Here is a 22,665-nt window from a genome sequence, read left to right as displayed (position 1 = left end):
CTATAATTCCTAATTTCACTAGTTGGTCTGAAAACCGACCCGCAGGGCATCATAAATGGATGCCATTCTATCATCCAAGTTACTCCATGTCGCCTTATCAATTGTCTACTATTCTGTATTGAAGTGGAATTCGGGCATTTTGTGGACACAGTGAGTTGCCTCTTTGATCATGGTGCTTATCGGTGACGGCCATGCTTTAAATGTACCAATTAAAAACTAGCATTGCCAATCTATGAGCTTGTATATATTTGTCTTTTTCTTCCACAGAGGCTCTCCCTGAATATATGACCGCTTCGAGACTACTATCCGTTCTTTCTGTGGTCGTTGGACCAGATGTGCCTCTTTCTCCTCTAAGTAATATTGTTGGGTCCAATATAGTATGTAACGACACCGTGGCATCAATAACGGTGATCCACACCCGTTTAACGGAGTTCATATTATATGTCTGCTCTCAGTTATCTAACTATCTAATTTTATCTTTTTCCATTATTGATCTATACATCTATTCTCATTCACCCCCTGATAATCCCGCACTGTGGGGGAAACGCGTCGGGGTCCTTTAAATTACTGTTGTAATTATCATACTAATTCATAGGGTGTTTTTAGTGTTACTACATCAATAGGGCTGTATACATAGGGCAGCTTTTTTGTTTGTTTGTCCGGTTGTTAATCTGGTAGTCCACCACAGAGCCAGCATCCACCCCCTATCACTTACCCAGGGAACAGTAGGAGGTGGTAGTCTAGGCTCGAGGACAGGGAGTCCCCACCATCAGGGGGCATCCCTGGGCTGAGGTGTAGCTAAGGGTGTTAGCGTAGGGACAGATTCCCCACCCATTAGCAGCTACCCAGCTATTGGAGCCTCTACCTTAAATAGTTTAGTGGAGTATGTAATTTGTGTTTTATTATTAATAAAATTACATATTTTCTTTAAGGGTTAATTCTTTTGCTGGACTAGGTTGTTATTCAATTTTTGACCCATTATAATCTTTCATCTCATAATTGCTGGACTAATCTCTGCCTTGCTAACCCTGCCCTCAGAGGAGCTGGCCGTAACATAGCTGCGTTGGCGACCTCTTGCTCCTCCTCTGCCTTCACCTTGGGCTTCCACTTGTTCCCCTGTGACATTTGGGGATGCTCTCAGTGGCGCGTCTACCAACGTGTGCTTGTACTCGCGCATCTTCCTATCACGCTCCAGTGCAGGAAGTAAGGTCGGCACATTGTCTTTGTACCGGGGATCCAGCAGGGTGGCAACCCAGTAGTCCGCACACGTTAAAATGTGGGCAACTCTGCTCTCGTTGCGCAGGCACTGCAGCATGTAGTCGCTCATGTGTGCCAGGCTGCCCAGAGGTAAGGACAAGCTGTCCTCTGTGGGAGGCATATTGTCATCGTCCTGCGTTTCCCCCCCAGCCACGCACCAGTGATGGGCCCGAGCTGCGTTGGGTGCCACCCCACTGTGAACATGCTTCATCCTCCTCCTCCTCATCCTTGTCCTCCTCGTCCTCCAGTACTGGGCCCTGGCTGGCCACATTTGTACCTGGCCTCTGCTGTTGCAAAAAAACCTCCCTCTGAGTCACTTCAAAGAGACTGGCCTGAAAGTACTAAAAATGACCCCTCTTCCTCCTCCTCCTGGGCCACCTCCTCTTTCATCATCGCCCTAAGTGTTTTCTCAAGGAGACATAGAAGTGGTATTGTAACGCTGATAACGGCGTCATCGCCACTGGCCATGTTGGTGGAGTACTTGAAACTAGGGATGAGCGAACTCGAACTGTATAGTTCGGGTTCGTACCGAATTTTGGGGTGTCCGTGACACGGACCCGAACCCGGACATTTTCGTAAAAGTCCGGGTTCGGGTTCGGTGTTCGTCGCTTTCTTCGCGCTTTTGTGACGCTTTCTTGGCGCTTTTTGAAAGGCTGCAAAGCAGCCAATCAACAAGCGTCATACTACTTGCCCCAAGAGGCCATCACAGCCATGCCTACTATTGGCATGGCTGTGATTGGCCAGAGCACCATGTGACCCAGCCTCTATTTAAGCTGGAGTCACATAGCGCCGCCCGTCACTCTGCTCTGATTAGCGTAGGGAGAGGTTGCGGCTGCGACAGTAGGGCGAGATTAGGCAGATTAACTCCTCCAAAGGACTTGATTAACTGATCGATCTGCAGCTGTGGACCATTGAGCTGCTGATCCTCAATTGCTCACTGTTTTTAGGCTGCACAGACCGTTTGTCAGTCTCATTTTTCTGGGGTGATCGGCGGCCATTTTGTGTCTTGTGGTGCGCCAGCACAAGCTGCGACCAAGTGCATTTAACCCTCAATGGTGTGGTTGTTTTTTGGCTAAAGCCTACATCAGGGTGAAGCTGTCACACCAAGTGCATTTAACCAGCAATAGTCTGTTCATTTTTTGGCCATATACAAAATCAGGGGCAAGCTGCGCCTGTCACCAAGTGCATTTAACCCTCAATGGTGTGGTTGTTTTTTGGCTAAAGCCTACATCAGGGTGAAGCTGTCACACCAAGTGCATTTAACCAGCAATAGTCTGTTCATTTTTTGGCCATATACAAAATCAGGGGCAAGCTGCGCCTGTCACCAAGTGCATTTAACCCTCAATGGTGTGGTTGTTTTTTGGCTAAAGCCTACATCAGGGTGAAGCTGTCACACCAAGTGCATTTAACCAGCAATAGTCTGTTCATTTTTTGGCCATATACAAAATCAGGGGCAAGCTGCGCCTGTCACCAAGTGCATTTAACCCTCAATGGTGTGGTTGTTTTTTGGCTAAAGCCTACATCAGGGTGAAGCTGTCACACCAAGTGCATTTAACCAGCAATAGTCTGTTCATTTTTTGGCCATATCCCAGTCTAATTCTGTCACTAAATCCATACCGGTCACCCAGCGCCTAAATACTAGGCCTCAAATTTATATCCAGCTAAATCTGTCCCTAGTGCTGTAGCTGGGCGAGTTATTTAGTGTCCGTTCAAGCACATTTCTTGTTCTGGGTTGAAATACAATTCCCAATTTAGCAATTTCATAATTTAGTGGTTCCTGCTATATCAGAGCTATTTGAAATCTATCCCAAAAAGGGTATATAATATTGAAGGTGCACATAGGGTCATTCAGAATAACTTCACACACACCCGCTACTGTGTATTTCCAAGTCTAATTCTGTCACTAAACCCATACCTGTCACCCAGCGCCTAAATACTAGGCCTCAAATTTAAATCCCTCTAAATCTCTCGTTACCGTTGTCCTGTTGTAGCTGGGAAAGTTATTTAGTGCCCGTCAAAGCACATTTTTTGTTCTGGGTTGAAGTACAATTCCCAATTTAGCAATTTCATAATTTAGTGGTTCCTGCTATATCAGAGCTATTTGAAATCTATCCCAAAAAGGGTATATAATATTGAAGGTGCACATAGGGTCATTCAGAATAACTTCACACACACCCGCTACTGTGTATTTCCAAGTCTAATTCTGTCACTAAACCCATACCTGTCACCCAGCGCCTAAATACTAGGCCTCAAATTTAAATCCCTCTAAATCTCTCGTTACCGTTGTCCTGTTGTAGCTGGGAAAGTTATTTAGTGCCCGTCAAAGCACATTTTTTGTTCTGGGTTGAAGTACAATTCCAAATTTAGCAATTTCATAATTTAGTGGTTCCTGCTATATCAGAGCTATTTGAAATCTATCCCAAAAAGGGTATATAATATTGAAGGTGCACATAGGGTCATTCAGAATAACTTCACACACACCCGCTACTGTGTATTTCCAAGTCTAATTCTGTCACTAAACCCATACCTGTCACCCAGCGCCTAAATACTAGGCCTCAAATTTAAATCCCTCTAAATCTCTCGTTACCGTTGTCCTGTTGTAGCTGGGAAAGTTATTTAGTGCCCGTCAAAGCACATTTTTTGTTCTGGGTTGAAGTACAATTCCCAATTTAGCAATTTCATAATTTAGTGGTTCCTGCTATATCAGAGCTATTTGAAATCTATCCCAAAAAGGGTATATAATATTGAAGGTGCACATAGGGTCATTCAGAATAACTTCACACACACCCGCTACTGTGTATTTCCAAGTCTAATTCTGTCACTAAATCCATACCGGTGACCCAGCGCCTAAATACTAGGCCTCAAATTTAATTCCCTCTAAATCTCTCGTTACCCACCGCTGTACTGTTGTTGCTGGGCAAGATATTTAGTGTCCGTCAAAGCACATTTTTTGTTCTGGGTTGAAGTACAATTCCCAATTTAGCAATTTCATAATTTAGTGGTTTCTGCTATATCAGAGCTATTTGAAATCTATCCCTAAAAGGGTATATAATATTGAAGGTGCACATAGGGTCATTCAGAATAACTTCACACACACCCGCTACTGTGTATTTCCAAGTCTAATTCTGTCACTAAACCCATACCTGTCACCCAGCGCCTAAATACTAGGCCTCAAATTTAAATCCCTCTAAATCTCTCGTTACCGTTGTCCTGTTGTAGCTGGGAAAGTTATTTAGTGCCCGTCAAAGCACATTTTTTGTTCTGGGTTGAAGTACAATTCCCAATTTAGCAATTTCATAATTTAGTGGTTCCTGCTATATCAGAGCTATTTGAAATCTATCCCTAAAAGGGTATATAATATTGAAGGTGCACATAGGGTCATTCAGAATAACTTCACACACACCCGCTACTGTGTATTTCCAAGTCTAATTCTGTCACTAAACCCATACCTGTCACCCAGCGCCTAAATACTAGGCCTCAAATTTAAATCCCTCTAAATCTCTCGTTACCGTTGTCCTGTTGTAGCTGGGAAAGTTATTTAGTGCCCGTCAAAGCACATTTTTTGTTCTGGGTTGAAGTACAATTCCCAATTTAGCAATTTCATAATTTAGTGGTTTCTGCTATATCAGAGCTATTTGAAATCTATCCCTAAAAGGGTATATAATATTGAAGGTGCACATAGGGTCATTCAGAATAACTTCACACACACCCGCTACTGTGTATTTCCAAGTCTAATTCTGTCACTAAACCCATACCTGTCACCCAGCGCCTAAATACTAGGCCTCAAATTTAAATCCCTCTAAATCTCTCGTTACCGTTGTCCTGTTGTAGCTGGGAAAGTTATTTAGTGCCCGTCAAAGCACATTTTTTGTTCTGGGTTGAAGTACAATTCCCAATTTAGCAATTTCATAATTTAGTGGTTTCTGCTATATCAGAGCTATTTGAAATCTATCCCTAAAAGGGTATATAATATTGAAGGTGCACATAGGGTCATTCAGAATAACTTCACACACACCCGCTACTGTGTATTTCCAAGTCTAATTCTGTCACTAAACCCATACCTGTCACCCAGCGCCTAAATACTAGGCCTCAAATTTAAATCCCTCTAAATCTCTCGTTACCGTTGTCCTGTTGTAGCTGGGAAAGTTATTTAGTGCCCGTCAAAGCACATTTTTTGTTCTGGGTTGAAGTACAATTCCCAATTTAGCAATTTCATAATTTAGTGGTTTCTGCTATATCAGAGCTATTTGAAATCTATCCCTAAAAGGGTATATAATATTGAAGGTGCACATAGGGTCATTCAGAATAACTTCACACACACCCGCTACTGTGTATTTCCAAGTCTAATTCTGTCACTAAACCCATACCTGTCACCCAGCGCCTAAATACTAGGCCTCAAATTTAAATCCCTCTAAATCTCTCGTTACCGTTGTCCTGTTGTAGCTGGGAAAGTTATTTAGTGCCCGTCAAAGCACATTTTTTGTTCTGGGTTGAAGTACAATTCCCAATTTAGCAATTTCATAATTTAGTGGTTTCTGCTATATCAGAGCTATTTGAAATCTATCCCTAAAAGGGTATATAATATTGAAGGTGCACATAGGGTCATTCAGAATAACTTCACACACACCCGCTACTGTGTATTTCCAAGTCTAATTCTGTCACTAAACCCATACCTGTCACCCAGCGCCTAAATACTAGGCCTCAAATTTAAATCCCTCTAAATCTCTCGTTACCGTTGTCCTGTTGTAGCTGGGAAAGTTATTTAGTGCCCGTCAAAGCACATTTTTTGTTCTGGGTTGAAGTACAATTCCCAATTTAGCAATTTCATAATTTAGTGGTTTCTGCTATATCAGAGCTATTTGAAATCTATCCCAAAAAGGGTATATAATATTCAAGGTGCACATTGGGTCATTCAGAATAACTTCACACACACGCTTCTGTGCATTTCCAAGTCTAATTCTGTCACTAAATCCATACCGGTCACCCAGCGCCTAAATACTAGGCCTCAAATTTATATCCCGCTGAATTTGAATACAATACATTGGGCCAAATAATATATTTGTTGTTGTGGTGAACCATAACAATGAGAAAAACATCTAGTAAGGGACGCGGACGTGGACATGGTCGTGGTGGTGTTAGTGGACCCTCTGGTGCTGGGAGAGGACGTGGCCGTTCTGCCACATCCACACGTCCTAGTGTACCAACTACCTCAGGTCCCAGTAGCCGCCAGAATTTACAGCGATATATGGTGGGGCCCAATGCCGTTCTAAGGATGGTAAGGCCTGAGCAGGTACAGGCATTAGTCAATTGGGTGGCCGACAGTGGATCCAGCACGTTCACATTATCTCCCACCCAGTCTTCTGCAGAAAGCGCACAGATGGCGCCTAAAAACCAACCCCATCAGTCTGTCACATCACCCCCATGCATACCAGGGAAACTGTCTCAGCCTCAAGTTATGCAGCAGTCTCTTATGCTGTTTGAAGACTCCGCTGGCAGGGTTTCCCAAGGGCATCCACCTAGCCCTTCCCCAGCGGTGAAAGACATAGAATGCACTGACGCACAACCACTTATGTTTCCTGATGATGAGGACATGGGAATACCACCTCAGCATGTCTCTGATGATGACGAAACACAGGTGCCAACTGCTGCGTCTTTCTGCAGTGTGCAGACTGAACAGGAGGTCAGGGATCAAGACTGGGTGGAAGACGATGCAGGGGACGATGAGGTCCTAGACCCCACATGGAATGAAGGTCGTGCCACTGACTTTCACAGTTCGGAGGAAGAGGCAGTGGTGAGACCGAGCCAACAGCGTAGCAAAAGAGGGAGCAGTGGGCAAAAGCAGAACACCCGCCGCCAAGAGACTCCGCCTGCTACTGATCGCCGCCATCTGGGACCGAGCACCCCAAAGGCAGCTTCAAGGAGTTCCCTGGCATGGCACTTCTTCAAACAATGTGCTGACGACAAGACCCGAGTGGTTTGCACGCTGTGCCATCAGAGCCTGAAGCGAGGCATTAACGTTCTGAACCTGAGCACAACCTGCATGACCAGGCACCTGCATGCAAAGCATGAACTGCAGTGGAGGAAACACCTTAAAACCAAGGAAGTCACTCAGGCTCCCCCTGCTACCTCTTCTGCTGCTGCCGCCTCGGCCTATTCTGCTGCTGCCGCCTCGGCCTCTTCCTCCGCCTCTGGAGGAACGTTGGCACCTGCCGCCCAGCAAACAGGGGATGTACCACCAACACCACCACCACCACCTCTCAACCATGTCACACGCCAGCGTTCAGCTCTCCATCTCACAAACATTTGATAGAAAGCGTAAATTCCCACCTAGCCACCCTCGATCCCTGGCCCTGAATGCCAGCATTTCTAAACTACTGGCCTATGAAATGCTGTCATTTAGGCTGGTGGACACAGACAGCTTCAAACAGCTCATGTCGCTTGCTGTCCCACAGTATGTTGTTCCCAGCCGCCACTACTTCTCCAAGAGAGCCGTGCCTTCCCTGCACAACCAAGTATCCGATAAAATCAAGTGTGCACTGCGCAACGCCATCTGTAGCAAGGTCCACCTAACCACAGATACGTGGACCAGTAAGCACGGCCAGGGACGCTATATCTCCCTAACTGCACACTGGGTAAATGTAGTGGCAGCTGGGCCCCAGGCGGAGAGCTGTTTGGCGCACGTCCTGCCGCCGCCAAGGATCGCAGGGCAACATTCTTTGCCTCCTGTTGCCACCTCCTCCTTCTCGGCTTCCTCCTCCTCTTCTTCCACCTGCTCATCCAGTCAGCCACACACCTTCACCACCAACTTCAGCACAGCCCGGGGTAAACGTCAGCAGGCCATTCTGAAACTCATATGTTTGGGGGACAGGCCCCACACCGCACAGGAGTTGTGGCGGGGTATTGAACAACAGACCGACGAGTGGTTGCTGCCGGTGAGCCTCAAGCCCGGCCTGGTGGTGTGTGATAATGGGCGAAATCTCGTTGCAGCTCTGGGACTAGCCGGTTTGACGCACATCCCTTGCTTGGCGCATGTGCTGAATTTGGTGGTGCAGAAGTTCATTCACAACTACCCCGACATGTCAGAGCTGCTGCATAAAGTGCGGGCCGTCTGTTCGCGCTTCCGGCGTTCACATCCTGCCGCTGCTCGCCTGTCTGCGCTACAGCGTAACTTCGGCCTTCCCGCTCACCGCCTCATATGCGACGTGCCCACCAGGTGGAACTCCACCTTGCACATGCTGGACAGACTGTGCGAGCAGCAGCAGGCCATAGTGGAGTTTCAGCTGCAGCACGCACGGGTCAGTCGCACTACAGAACAGCACCACTTCACCACCAATGACTGGGCCTCCATGCGAGACCTGTGTGCCCTGTTGCGCTGTTTCGAGTACTCCACCAACATGGCCAGTGGCGATGACACCGTTATCAGCGTTACAATACCACTTCTATGTCTCCTTGAGAAAACACTTAGGGCGATGATGGAACAGGAGGTGGCCCAGGAGGAGGAGGAGGAGGATGAGGAAGAGGGGTCATTTTTAGCACTTTCAGGCCAGTCTCTTCGAAGTGACTCAGAGGGAGGTTTTTTGCAACAGCAGAGGCCAGGTACAAATGTGGCCAGCCAGGGCCCACTACTGGAGGACGAGGAGGACGAGGATGAGGAGGAGGTGGAGGAGGATGAGGATGAAGCATGGTCACAGCGGGGTGGCACCCAACGCAGCTCGGGTCCATCACTGGTGCGTGGCTGGGGGGAAAGGCAGGACGATGACGATACGCCTCCCACAGAGGACAGCTTGTCCTTATCCCTGGGCAGCCTGGCACACATGAGCGACTACATGCTGCAGTGCCTGCGCAACGACAGCAGAGTTGCCCACATTTTAACCTGTGCGGACTACTGGGTTGCCACCCTGCTGGATCCACGCTACAAAGACAATGTGCCCACCTTACTTCCTGCACTGGAGCGTGATAGGAAGATGCGCGAGTACAAGCGCACGTTGGTAGACGCGCTACTGAGAGCATTCCCAAATGTCACAGGGGAACAAGTGGAAGCCCAAGGCCAAGGCAGAGGAGGAGCAAGAGGTCGCCAAGGCAGCTGTGTCACGGCCAGCTCCTCTGAGGGCAGGGTTAGCATGGCAGAGATGTGGAAAACTTTTGTCAACACGCCACAGCTAACTGCACCACCACCTGATACGCAACGTGTTAGCAGGAGGCAACATTTCACTAACATGGTGGAACAGTACGTGTGCACACCCCTCCACGTACTGACTGATGGTTCGGCCCCATTCAACTTCTGGGTCTCTAAATTGTCCACGTGGCCAGAGCTAGCCTTTTATGCCTTGGAGGTGCTGGCCTGCCCGGCAGCCAGCGTTTTGTCTGAACGTGTATTCAGCACGGCAGGGGGCGTCATTACAGACAAACGCAGCCGCCTGTCTACAGCCAATGTGGACAAGCTGACGTTCATAAAAATGAACCAGGCATGGATCCCACAGGACCTGTCCGTCCCTTGTCCAGATTAGACATTAACTACCTCCCCATAACCATATATTATTGGACTCCAGGGCACTTCCTCATTCAATCCTATTTTTATTTTCATTTTACCATTATATTGCGATGCTACCCAAAGTTGAATGAACCTCTCCTCTGCCTGTGTGCTAGGCCTAAATATATGCCAATGGACTGTTGCAGTGGTGGCTGACATGAAGCCTGATTCTCTGCTATGACATGCAGACTAATTCTCTGCTGACATGAAGCCAGATTGTCTGTTACGGGACCTTTCTCCTCTGCCTGGGTTCTGGGCCTAAATTTATGAAAATTGACTCTTACAGTGGTGGGTGACGTGAAGCCTGATTCTCTGCTATGATATGAAGACTGATTCTCTGCTGTCATGAAGCCAGATTGTCTGTTACGGGACCTCTCTGCTCTGCCTGTGTGCTAGGCCTAAATATATGCCAATGGACTGTTGCAGTGGTGGGTGACGTGAAGCCTGATTCTCTGCTATGATATGAAGACTGATTCTCTGCTGACATGAAGCCAGATTGTCTGTTACGGGACCTCCCTCCTCTGCCTGGGTGCTGGGCCTAAATATATGCCAATGGACTGTTGCAGTGGTGGCTGACGTGAAGCCTCATTCTCTGCTATGACATGCAGACTAATTCTCTGCTGACATGAAGACAGATTCTCTGTTACGGGACCTCCCTCCTCTGCCTGGGTGCTGGGCCTAAATATATGCCAATGGACTGTTGCAGTGGTGGCTGACGTGAAGCCTCATTCTCTGCTATGACATGCAGACTAATTCTCTGCTGACATGAAGACAGATTCTCTGTTACGGGACCTTTCTCCTCTGCCTGGGTTCTGGGCCTAAATTTTTGAAAATTGACTCTTACAGTGGTGGGTGACGTGAAGCCTGATTCTCTGCTATGACATGCAGACTAATTCTCTGCTGACATGAAGACAGATTCTCTGTTACGGGACCTCCCTCCTCTGCCTGGGTGCTGGGCCTAAATATATGCCAATGGACTGTTGCAGTGGTGGCTGACGTGAAGCCTCATTCTCTGCTATGACATGCAGACTAATTCTCTGCTGACATGAAGACAGATTCTCTGTTACGGGACCTCTCTCCTCTGCCTGGGTGCCGGGGCCTAAATATCTGAGAATTGACTGTTCCAGTGGTGGGTGACGGGAAGCCAGATTCTCTGCTATGGAACCTCTCTCCAATTGATTTTGGTTAATTTTTATTTATTTAATTTTTATTTTAATTCATTTCCCTATCCACATTTGTTTGCAGGGGATTTACCTACATGTTGCTGCCTTTTGCAGCCCTCTAGCTCTTTCCTGGGCTGTTTTACAGCCTTTTTAGTGCCGAAAAGTTCGGGTCCCCATTGACTTCAATGGGGTTCGGGTTCGGGACGAAGTTCGGATCGGGTTCGGATCCCGAACCCGAACATTTCCGGGATGTTCGGCCGAACTTCTCGAACCCGAACATCCAGGTGTTCGCTCAACTCTACTTGAAACAGCACAACAGGGTACACAGGTCTCGCATGGAGGCCCAGTCATTGGTGGTGAAGTGGTGCTGTTTTGCAGTGTGACTGACCCGTGCCTGCTGCAGCTGAAACTCCACTATGGCCTGCTGCTGCTCGCACAGTCTGTCCAGCATGTGCAAGGTGGAGTTCCACCTGGTGGGCACGTTGCATATGAGGCGGTGAGCGGGAAGGCCGAAGTTACGCTGTAGTGCAGACAGGCGAGCAACGGCAGGATGTGAACGCCGGAAGCGCGCACAGACAGCCCGCACTTTATGCAGCAGCTCTGACATGTCGGGGTAGTTGTGAATGAACTTCTGCACCACCAAATTCAGCACATGCACCAGGCATTGATGTGCGTCAAACCGGCTAGTCCCAGAGCTGCGACGAGATTTCGCCCATTATCGCACACCACCAGGCCGGGCTTGAGGCTCACCAGCAGCAACCACTCGTCGATCTGTTGTTCAATACCCCGCCACAACTCCTGCGCGGTGTGGGGCCTGTCCCCCAAACATATGAGTTTCAGAATGGCCTACTGACGTTTACCCCGGGCTATGCTGAAGTTGGTGGTGAAGGTGTGTGGCTGACTGGATGAGCAGGTGGAAGAAGAGGAGGAGGAAGCCGAGTAGGAGGAGGAGGCTACAGGAGGCAAAGAATGTTGCCCTCCAATCCTTGGCGGCGGAAGGACTTGCACCAAACAGCTCTCCGCCTGGGGCCCAGCCGCCACTACATTTACCCAGTGTGCAGTTAGGGAGATATAGCGTCCCTGGCCGTGCTTACTGGTCCATGTATCTGTGGTTAGGTGGACCTTGCCACAGATGGCGTTGCACAGTGCACACTTGATTTTATCGGATACTTGGTTGTGCAGGGAAGGCACGGCTCTCTTGGAGAAGTAGTGGCAGCTGGGAACAACATACTGTGGGACAGCAAGCGACATGAGCTGTTTGAAGCTGTCTGTGTCCACCAGCCTGAATGACAGCATTTCATAGGCCAGTAGTTTAGAAATGCTGGCATTCAGGGCCAGGGATCGAGGGTGGCTAGGTGGGAATTTACACTTTCTCTCAAATGTTTGTGAGATGGAGAGCTAAACGCTGCCGTGTGACATGGTTGAGATGCTTGGTGACGGAGGTGGTGGTGTTGGTGGTACATCCTCTGTTTGCTGGGCGGCAGGTGCCAATGTTCCTCCAGAGGCGGAGGAAGAGGCCGAGGCGGCAGCAGCAGAAGAGGTAGCAGGGGGAGCCTGAGTGAGTTCCTTGTTTTTAAGGTGTTCATGCTTTGCATGCAGGTGCCTGGTCATGCAGGTTGTGCTAAGGTTCAGAACGCTAATGCCTCGCTTCAGGCTCTGATGGCACAGCGTGCAAACCACTCGGGTCTTGTCATCAGCACATTGTTTGAAGAAGTGCCATGCCAGGGAACTCCTTGAAGCTGCCTTTGGGGTGCTCGGTCCCAGATGGCGGTGGCCAGTAGCAGGCGGACTCGCTTGGCGGCGGGTGTTCTGCTTTTACCCACTGCTCCCTCTTTTGCTACGCTGTTGGCTCAGTCTCACCACTGCCTCTTCCTCCGAACTCTGAAAGTCAGTGGCACGACCTTCATTCCATGTGGGGTCTAGGACCTCATCGTCCCCTGCATTGTCTTCCACCCAGTCTTCCTCCCTGACCTACTGTTCAGTCTGCACACTGCAGAAAGACGCAGCAGTTGGCACCTGTGTTTCATCATCAGAGACGTGCTGAGGTGGTATTCCCATGTCCTCATCATCAGGAAACATAAGTGGTTGTGCGTCAGTGCATTCTATGTCTTCCACCGCTGGGGAAGGGCTAGGTGGATGCCCTTGGGAAACCCTGCCAGCAGAGTCTTCAAACAGCATAAGAGACTGCTACATAAGTTGAGGCTCAGACAGTTTCCCTGATATGCATGGGGGTGTTGTGACAGACTGATGGGCTTGGTTTTCAGGCGCCATCTGTGCGCTTTCTGCAGAAGACTGGGTGGGAGATAATGTGAACGTGCTGGATCCACTGTCGGCCACCCAATTGACTAATGCCTGTACCTGCTCAGACCTTACCATCCTTAGAACGGCATTGGGCCCCACCAAATATCGCTGTAGATTCTGGCGTCTACTGGAACCTGAGGTAGTTGGTACACTAGGACGTGTGGCTGTGGCAGAATGGCCACGTCCTCTTCCAGAACCAGAGGGTCCACTAACACCACCACGACCATGTCCGCGTCCCTTACTAGATGTTTTCCTCATTGTTACCGTTCATAACAATAAGAAAACAATTATTTGGCCCAATGTATTGAATTCAAATTCAGGCCTTTTTTTACAGGCATCTAAAACTATCTGGCTATCTATTTAGGTACCGTATTACACTAATACATGCACAGCATTAATGACAGATTTAGCTGAATATAAATTGTAGGCCTAGTATTTAGGCCCTGGGTGACAGGTATCCCTTTTACAGACAGAATTAGACTTTGAAATGCCCGGTAGCGTGTGAAGTGGATAGATTTAAACTTGGCCTGATACAGCAGAAACCACTGATTTAGGGAATTGCTAAGTTGGGAATTGTATTTCAACCCAGAATAAAAACTGTGCTTTGGCGGACACTAAATAAATTGACCAGCCACAGCAGTAACCACAGATTTAGCTGAATATAAATTGTAGGCCTATTATTTAGGTGCTGGATGACAGGCATACGTTTATGGACAGAATTAGACTTGGAAATGCACAATAGCGTGTGAAGTTATTGAGGATGACCCTATCAGTATTACAATTGGCTAGCCACAGCTTAAACACCAGATTTAGGGTACTGCTATTTTGGCAATTGTATTTCACCCCACAGCACCTGATGTAGGATATAGCAAAAAAAAAAAAACACACTATTGATGGTTAAATGTACTTGGTGGCAGCTTGTGCTGGCGCACCACAAGACACAATATGGCCGCCGGTCACCCCAGAAAAAAGTGACAGAAAAACGCTCTGGGCAGCCTTAAAACAGTGTGCAATTAAATAGCAGAGGTTGAATGATACACAGCTGTAATTCACTTCAGTAATTGTTTTTGAAGACTAAATCACTGCCTAATCTCGCCCTAACAGCAGCAGTTGCATCCTATCCCTACACTGGTCAGAGCAGAGTGAAGTGCGGCGCTACGTGACTCCAGCTTAAATAGAGGCTGGGTCACATGCTGCACTGGCCAATCACAGCCATGCCAATAGTAGGCATGGCTGTTATGCCCTCTTGGGGAAAGTAGCATGACGTTTGTTGATTGGCTGCTTTGCAGCCTTTAAAAAAGCGCCAAAAAAGCACTGAACACCGAACCCGAACCCGGACTTTTACGAAAATGTTTGGGTCCGTGTCACGAACACCCCAAAATTCGGTACGAACCCGAACTATACAGTTCGGGTTCGCTCATCCCTAGTGATCGGATTTAAGCCAACCAACTTACCCGCCTAGAGCCCAGACAGCGGCCAGGATCTGCAGGACCGCCGGCTCTGTTTGTAATAATGGCTAATGAAGGGTTTGCTTTGACACCCCATGTCATGCGACCCTTCCCCAGACACGACATGGATAACAGCAGACGTATATTCAATAGTGATGAGCGAGCACCAAAGTATTTTACCCAATTTAACAGTAAAAAATTTTAGGACATATTCTTTCCTGTATATTAAATTGTATATAAAGTGCAAGTGCTGCAAAAATTTCAAGGAAGAGGCACTCCCAAACACCCTTTGTTACACATAAAGGAGGGCATCATACACACCCTTGAAAAATGATCATTAATGGCCTGCTGGTGACCCTCAAAAGCATTAGGCACAAGGGCCTGCTGATCTGACCATCTAAAATATCAGGGGTAAGGGCCTGTTGCTGAGCTGACCCTCTAAAACATTAAGGGCAAGGGCCTGCTGGTGAGCTAATGCTCTAAAACATTATATGCGAGTGCCTGCAGGTGAGCAGACACTCTCGAACATTATATGCGAGTGCCTGCAGATGAGCAGATGCTCTAAAAAATTTAGAGTTGAGGGCCTGCTGTTGAGCAGACCCTATAAATGAGGGCCTGCTGTTGAGCAGACCCTATAAAAAAAACTGAGTTGAAGGCCTGCTGTTGAGCAGACCCTATATTATTATTTTTTTTTGTGGAGTGAATATATACAATCTGGATGAGGAGGAGGAGCAGACAACAAGATTCAACCATACACTCTTTTTGTGGTGGAAAAGGTGCATGGGAATACACTACAGTAGACTGAGTACATTATAAATGATAGATTGAAATTGCCTTCATGTTCATCCTCAGCTCAGCTCTCCTCTGGTGGAGTTGAGAAATCTGGGGCAATCCAGGCCTTGTTCATTTTAATCTGAATCAACCTGTCAGCATTGCCAGTGGACAAGTGGATACGCTTATCTGTTATGATGCCACCAGCAGCACTAAATACACGCTCAAACAAAACACTGGCAGCAGGGCAGGCAAGTACCTCCAAGGCGTAGAGCGCAAGTTCGTGCCACATGTCCAGCTTGGACACCCAGTAGTTGTAAGGCACTGAGGGATCATTTAAGATGCTGACACTGTCTGCTATGTATTCCTTCACCATCTTCCAAAACTTTTCCATCCTTATACCACTAGGCCGCACTTCAGGGTGAGGTTGCAGGCGGGGTGTCATGAAAGTGTCCCATGCTTTGGAGAGTGTTGCCCTGGCTTTTTTGGAACTACTATGTGTTCCCATTGTCTCCCTTCCCCCGTTGCCTAAAGAAGTATGGACTCTGCCACCAGCGTTGTCAGATGGAAAATTCCGGAGCAATCTCCAACAAGTACCTTCTGGTATTGCACCATTTTACTTGTCCTCTCCACCACAGGAATGAGAGATGAGAACTTTGTAGTGGAGTTCTAGAAGGGTGAACACCAAGTCATCCGCGTTATCTAAAATGCGTATAACGCGAGGGTCGCGGGAAAGGTAGCCTAACATGAATTTTGCCATGTGTGCCAGAGTACCAACAGGCAAGACATCGATGTCGAGATCAGGATGACTCCTCTTCCTCCTCCTCTTCTGCCCATCCACGTTGAACAGATGGAATTAACGTTCCATGGGTACTACCCTCTGTAGCAGAGGCAACTTTCTCCAGCTCCTCCTCTTCATGGTCCAATTCGCGCTGAGAAGAAGAACTGTGAGTGGTCTGGGTATCACCCTGTGTGATGTCCTCCCCCATTTCCTCATCTGCCACATTTAGAGCGTCGTTTGTGAGCAGTGATTGCTTGAGTAGACACAGCAGTAGGATGGTTACACTGATAATAGCGTTATCGCCACTAACCATCTGCGTGGATTCATCAAAGTTTTTTAAAACCTCACACAGGTCTAACATCAATGCCCATTTCTCACTTGTGAATAGTGGCAGTTGACGCGAAAGGCGAGGACCATGTTGCAGCTGGTATTCCACAACTGCCCTCTGCTGCTCGCAAAGCCTGGCCAACATGTAGAACATAGAGTTCCAGCGCGTGCTCATGTCGCACAACAGACATTGAGCTGGCAATTTAAAGCGCAGCTGCAGCGTTGATAGACCGTCTGAAGCTGTCGATGACTTGCGGAAATGTGCACTCACGCAGCGCACCTTAACCAGTAACTCAGGCAAATTGGGGTAGGTTTTGAGAAACTGCTGAACCACTAAGTTTAAGATGTGGGCTAGGCATGGGATGTGTGTAAGGTTGCCGAGCTCCAAAGCTGCCACCAAGTTACGGCCACTGTCAGACACAACCATGCCTGGTTGTAGGTTGAGTGGCGAGAGCCACTGCTTGGTTTGTTCCCTTATACCCTGGCAAAGCTCTGCAGTGGTGTGCTGTTTGTCCCCTAAACATATCAGCTTCAGCACATCCTGTTGATGCTTACCCACAGCAGTGCTACACTGCTTACAGCTAGCGACTGATGGCTGACTGCTGCTAGAGGTGGAAGTGGAGGAGGATGAGGCAGAGGAGGAGAAGTGGGGGTTGGAGCCAGTAACATAGCTCTTAGCAGAGACCCTGGGTGTGGGTAGCACCTATCACTCCCAGCCTCCACCACATTCACCCAGTGTGCGGTCAGGGAAATGTAGCGTCCATGGCCACCAGCACTTGTCCATGTGTCCGTAGTTAAGTGGACCTTCCCAGTAACTGTGTTGGTCAGGGCATGGGTGATGTTCTGGGACACAGGCTGGTGTAAGGTGGGCACGGGCCACCGTGAAAAATAATGGCGGCTGGGGACTGGGTACAGAGGGGCGGCCGCCAACATTCGGCTATGGAAGGCCTCATTGTCCACAAGTCTAAATGGCAACATTTCAAGGGCCAGTAATTTTGAAAGTTGGCAGTTAGCATCCAAAATGTCCATAACACAGTCATTTGAACACAAGCGCAAATACCCACCCACCCAAAGGCTATAGCACTATGGCCTTTGGGTGGGTGGGTATTTGCGCTTGTGTTCAAATGACTGTGTTATAGACATTTTGGATGCTGCGCTGGGACAAGGAAGTGGATGTTGTTGCTGATGGTTCATGCCAAGGTACAGCTGCAGGGCAAAAGGCATCGGGGCCTGCGTCTTGGGCCACTTATTAGGCCCAGGTTGCAAACTACCACTTTTTTGTCCTCTGCTCTTTCCTCAAAAAAGTTCCATACTGCAGAACACCTAACCCTCGGCAAGGTTGATTTACGCATGGGGGTGCTCGGTGTAATGGTTTCTGGCCTGTTTTGTGTTGGCTGACTTCTCCCTTTTGCAACCCCACTGCCTCTTCAAGCCTGTTGCGGTGCTGCGGAGCCCTCCCCCTCTGTACTTCTGTCCTTGCTTGGCTTTTCTCCTTCCCATGTCGGGTCAGTGACCTCATCGTCCACCACATCCACTTCCTCACTCTGCTCATCCTCCTGTCTTGACCTAACCACAACCTCAGTAATTGACAACTGTGTCATCATCATCCAACTCGTGAACGAATGATTGCCATTCACCACCGTCATCTTCTTGAGACTGTAAAGCTGGGTACAGTTTTCTTTAAAGAAAATTGTGGTGCACTGGCAGCAGGCACAGTTTCATTGCGCCCAGTGCCACGGCTTCTACGTGAACCATCGGCATCACACCCACTTCCCCGCCCCTTAGTGCTCGCCATCTTATTTAATGATTTGTTACAGGTTGTGATGCAGTTTTTTTTTACTGTCCACAAAAGACACAGTTTTCAGATGCAGTACAGTATATCACACAGAACAGCACAGATTTTGGACACTATTTTAGCCACAGATTATTGGAATCTGCAGTACAGACACTGTTTTATGATATTGTTTATATTTATACTTTAACTATATTATTCCCAATATATGGCCCTAACAACCACTGACATTGTTCAAATGCAGAGCACTGAGATTAACCGATTAAACCGCAGACAGCAAAAATGTGTTTAGATTCTGGGAAATATGTATATATATTTTTGTCACTTTTTCCCAATATATGGCCCTGAAGACCACAGACGGTGTTCAAATGCAGATCACTGAGATTAATTGATTAAACCGCAGACAGCAAAAATGTGTTCAGATTCTGGGAAATATGTATTTTTTTTCACTTTTTCCCAATATATATATATATATATATAAAAAGAAAAATGTATGGCAGCACCAATTTATACCAAAAAGAGAAGATAGGGTGCTAGGTCCAGGGAATTCACTGCTTACCCTTGTATATAGACGAAAACGGACAGCAACTCCATGTAGTACAAAAAATAATAATTTATTGGGCCACAGTGGCACAGAGGCGACGTTTCGGCTCAAAATCCAGAGCCTTTCTCAAGCATCCATGCTTGAGAAAGGCTCTGGATTTTGAGCCGAAACGTCGCCTCTGTGCCACTGTGGCCCAATAAATTATTATTTTTTGTACTACATGGAGTTGCTGTCCGTTTTCGTCTATATATATATATATATATAACGGATTAAGGCCTCATGCACACAACCATTCCATTTTTTGCGGTCCGCAAACCGCGGATCCGCAAAAAACGGAAGCCACCCATGTGCCTTCCACAATTTGCGGAACGGAAAGGGTGACCCATTGTAGAAATGCCTATTCTTGTTCACAAAACAGACAAGAATAGGACATGCTATATTGTTTTTTGCGGGGCCGTGGAACGGAGCAACGGATGCGGACAGCACACGGAGTGCTGTCCACATCTTTTTGCAGCCCCATTGAAGTAAATGGGTCTGCACCCGAGCTGCAAAAAATGCAGCTCGGATGCGGACCACAACAGCAGTAGTTTGCATGAGGCCTAAACCGCAGACAGCAAAAATGTGTTCCGATTCTGGGAAATATGTATATATATTTTGTTCACTTTTTCTCAAGATATGGCCCTGAAAACCACAGACGGTGTTCAAATGCAAAGCACTGAGTTTAACGTATTAAACCGCAGACAGCAAAAATGTGTTCAGATTCTGGAAAATACAAACCGGATTCCCAAAAAGGGACACTAAACAAATTGTGAATAAAAACTGAATGCAATGATGTGGAGATGGCAAATGTCAATATTTTATTTGTAATAGAACATAGATGACAGATCAAACGTTTAATCCGAGTAAATGTATCATTTTAAAGGAAAAATACGTTGATTCAAATTTTCACGGTGTCAACAAATCCCAAAAAAGTTGGGACAAGTAGCAATAAGAGGCTGGAAAAAGTAAATGTGAGCATAACGAAGAGCTGGAAGACCAATTAACACTAATTAGGTCAATTGGCAACATGATTGGGTATAAAAAGAGCTTCTCAGAGTGGCAGTGTCTCTCAGAAGCCAAGATGGGTAGAGGATCACCAATTCCCACAATGTTGCGCAGAAAGATAGTGGAGCAATATCAGAAAGGTATTACCCAGCGAAAAATTGCAAAGACTTTGCATCTATCATCATCAACTGTGCATAACATCATCCGAAGATTCCGAGAATCTGGAACAATCTGGAGAATCTGGAGGACAAGGACAACCCAAGTTGTTGTCAACGCTCAGTTCAGAAGCCTGCATCTCTGATGGTATGGGGTTGCATGAGTGCGTGTGGCATAGGCAGCTTGCATGTCTGGAAAGGCACCATCAATGGAGAAAAATATATTCAGGTTCTAGAACAACATATGCTCCCATCTCATCTCTTTCAGGGAAGACCCTGCATTTTTCAACAAGATAATGCCAGACCACATTCTGCATCAATCACAACATCATGGCTGCGTAGGAGAAGGATCCGGGTACTGAAATGGCCAGTCTGCAGTCCAGATCTTTCACCTATAGAGAAAATTTGGCGCATCATAAAGAGGAAGGTGCAACAAAGAAGGCCCAAGACGATTGAACAGTTAAAGGGCCTGTATTAGACAAGAATGGGAGAGCATTCCTATTTCTAAACTTGAGAAACTGGTCTCCTCGGTCCCCAGACGTCTGTTGAGTGTTGTAAGAAGAAGGAGAGATGCCACACAGTGGTGAAAATGGCCTTGTCCCAACTTTTTGGGGATTTGTTGACACCATGAAATTCTGATTCAACATATTTTTCCCTTAAAATGGTACATTGCATTCAGTTTTTATTCACGATTTGTATAGTGTCCCAACTTTTTTGGAATCCGGTTTGTATGTATTTTATTTTAATTTTTTCACTTTTTCCCAAGATAAGGCCCTGAAAACCACAGACGGTGTTCAAATGCAAAGCAATGAGATTAAGGCTAGGTCTACACAACGACATTTGTCAATAAGTTGCGCGACAGATAGGGCACAACTTCACGGCAACATTTGTAGCACAACATGAGGGTATCGGGGATGAGGTGCAAAATGTTTTGCAGTGATTCCCCTAGCTCATATGAATCAGTGACCTGAAGAGCTGTTAATGCCATGTGGAGGCAAGTTTCTTCCAGGTATGGGGCTCTACCGAGGGTGACCGTCCCATCCTCTCTGAACTGTATATTAGCTTGGATTTTCTGAAGAAAATCCGAGCCTAACAGATTGAAGGGTTTGGCTGACAACAAATTGCAACATAACTTCTGCTGGGAGGAGGAGCTGTGGGGTTTTGGTTGGGGAGAATCCAGCGGAAGTGACTAAGAGTGGCTTGGTAACGGGGTTATGCTGCACGACCCCTTCTAGTCCAGAACAGGGTACTTGAATGTCAGTGAGCCAGGAAGGAGGTATGGCAGTCTCACATAAAACACTGCGGGCTGCACCAGTGTCTACAAGGAATGAGAGTTCCTTCCCTGCCACCTCGAGGGTGACTCGAGGGGCGGGCCGGCAGGAGGTGCAGAGACTGTCATACATGGAGTGTCCCCTCCCTGCACTGGTTTGCCAGCGTCCTATTGCGATGAGGGAGGCGGAGTGCCCCCTGTCGCTGTTGATTGGTTGGCTACAGATGTCTGCTACGGCAATTCCGTTTGATGTGTCCGGGCTTGCTACACCCATAACAGACACGAGGTGGCGGGCATTCTCCACCATCTTCTCCTGACATTAGGGCTATCACAGCCGCTCGACATTTCATAATGTTACTTTCCAAGCCCTTTGCAATTTGATCCAAGACTTCCAGGGTCAGGAATTTCCACAAAGGATGACAGGTCACAAGGGCTTTGTTTATGTATGTTCGCAGACCATCGACAAACGAGCGGGTGGGCGAGGAGTGTGAGGTGTACAGCTTTATTCTGACTGAAACCCTTTTCATGATCGAGGCAGGAGGTGGATTGCTAGGGGCCATAAACGTGCCATCTGGATTTATCATGGGATATAACGGAGCCACTGGTGAGACTACAGGAGCGACGGGAGGATCAGGGCTGAAGGAGTTTATTGGTCCTGCCATGGGCGTCGGCTGGGAATAAGATGGCGCCGTAGCAGGGACTGGGAGCACATGCTTAGGGCTTACAGGGGTGCGACCATGTGGGCTTGGAGCACCATAGGCAAAACACGTCTCTCGGGAGGTGGGATTTTGCTGACAACATACATTACAGACCCACCCGCTTCCTTTCTTCTCAGCGCCATTATAGGGCAGTGGCTGGCCCAGCTCAAGATTACCAGGTTTACAATAGTATCTGCCACTAGCTTTATCAAGATTTTGCTTTCATCCCATCAAATTCCTTGCTACAGTCCAGCCACACTCGGACTGTATCCACTAACTTCTCATCTAATCTGACATCTATCTGTCAACAAAGTTTGCCATGTTGTCCAACACAATTACCACCTTTACATATACGATATCCTTTCTCTAGCTTGCTCAGACTTTTCACAAATCATTTTCCTCTCCTGTCCATCACGTACTGCTCAGGTGAGCAGTAACCCTTTGGGACACATTTGAGTTATGTCCCATAATCTCTCGCACCTACTGGAGCTGTCTAGAGACTTCTGCATAGAGTAATCACAGGACCTGATGAAGCTTTGAGTCCCAGACAAGCACACTTCTGGGCTGCTGCAGAACGTTTTCCC

This window comes from Bufo gargarizans, chromosome 2, assembly GCF_014858855.1.
Source record: "Bufo gargarizans isolate SCDJY-AF-19 chromosome 2, ASM1485885v1, whole genome shotgun sequence".
In the NCBI taxonomy this organism is placed as follows: Eukaryota; Metazoa; Chordata; class Amphibia; order Anura; family Bufonidae; genus Bufo; species Bufo gargarizans.
Note: the sequence above shows the minus strand (reverse complement) of the source record.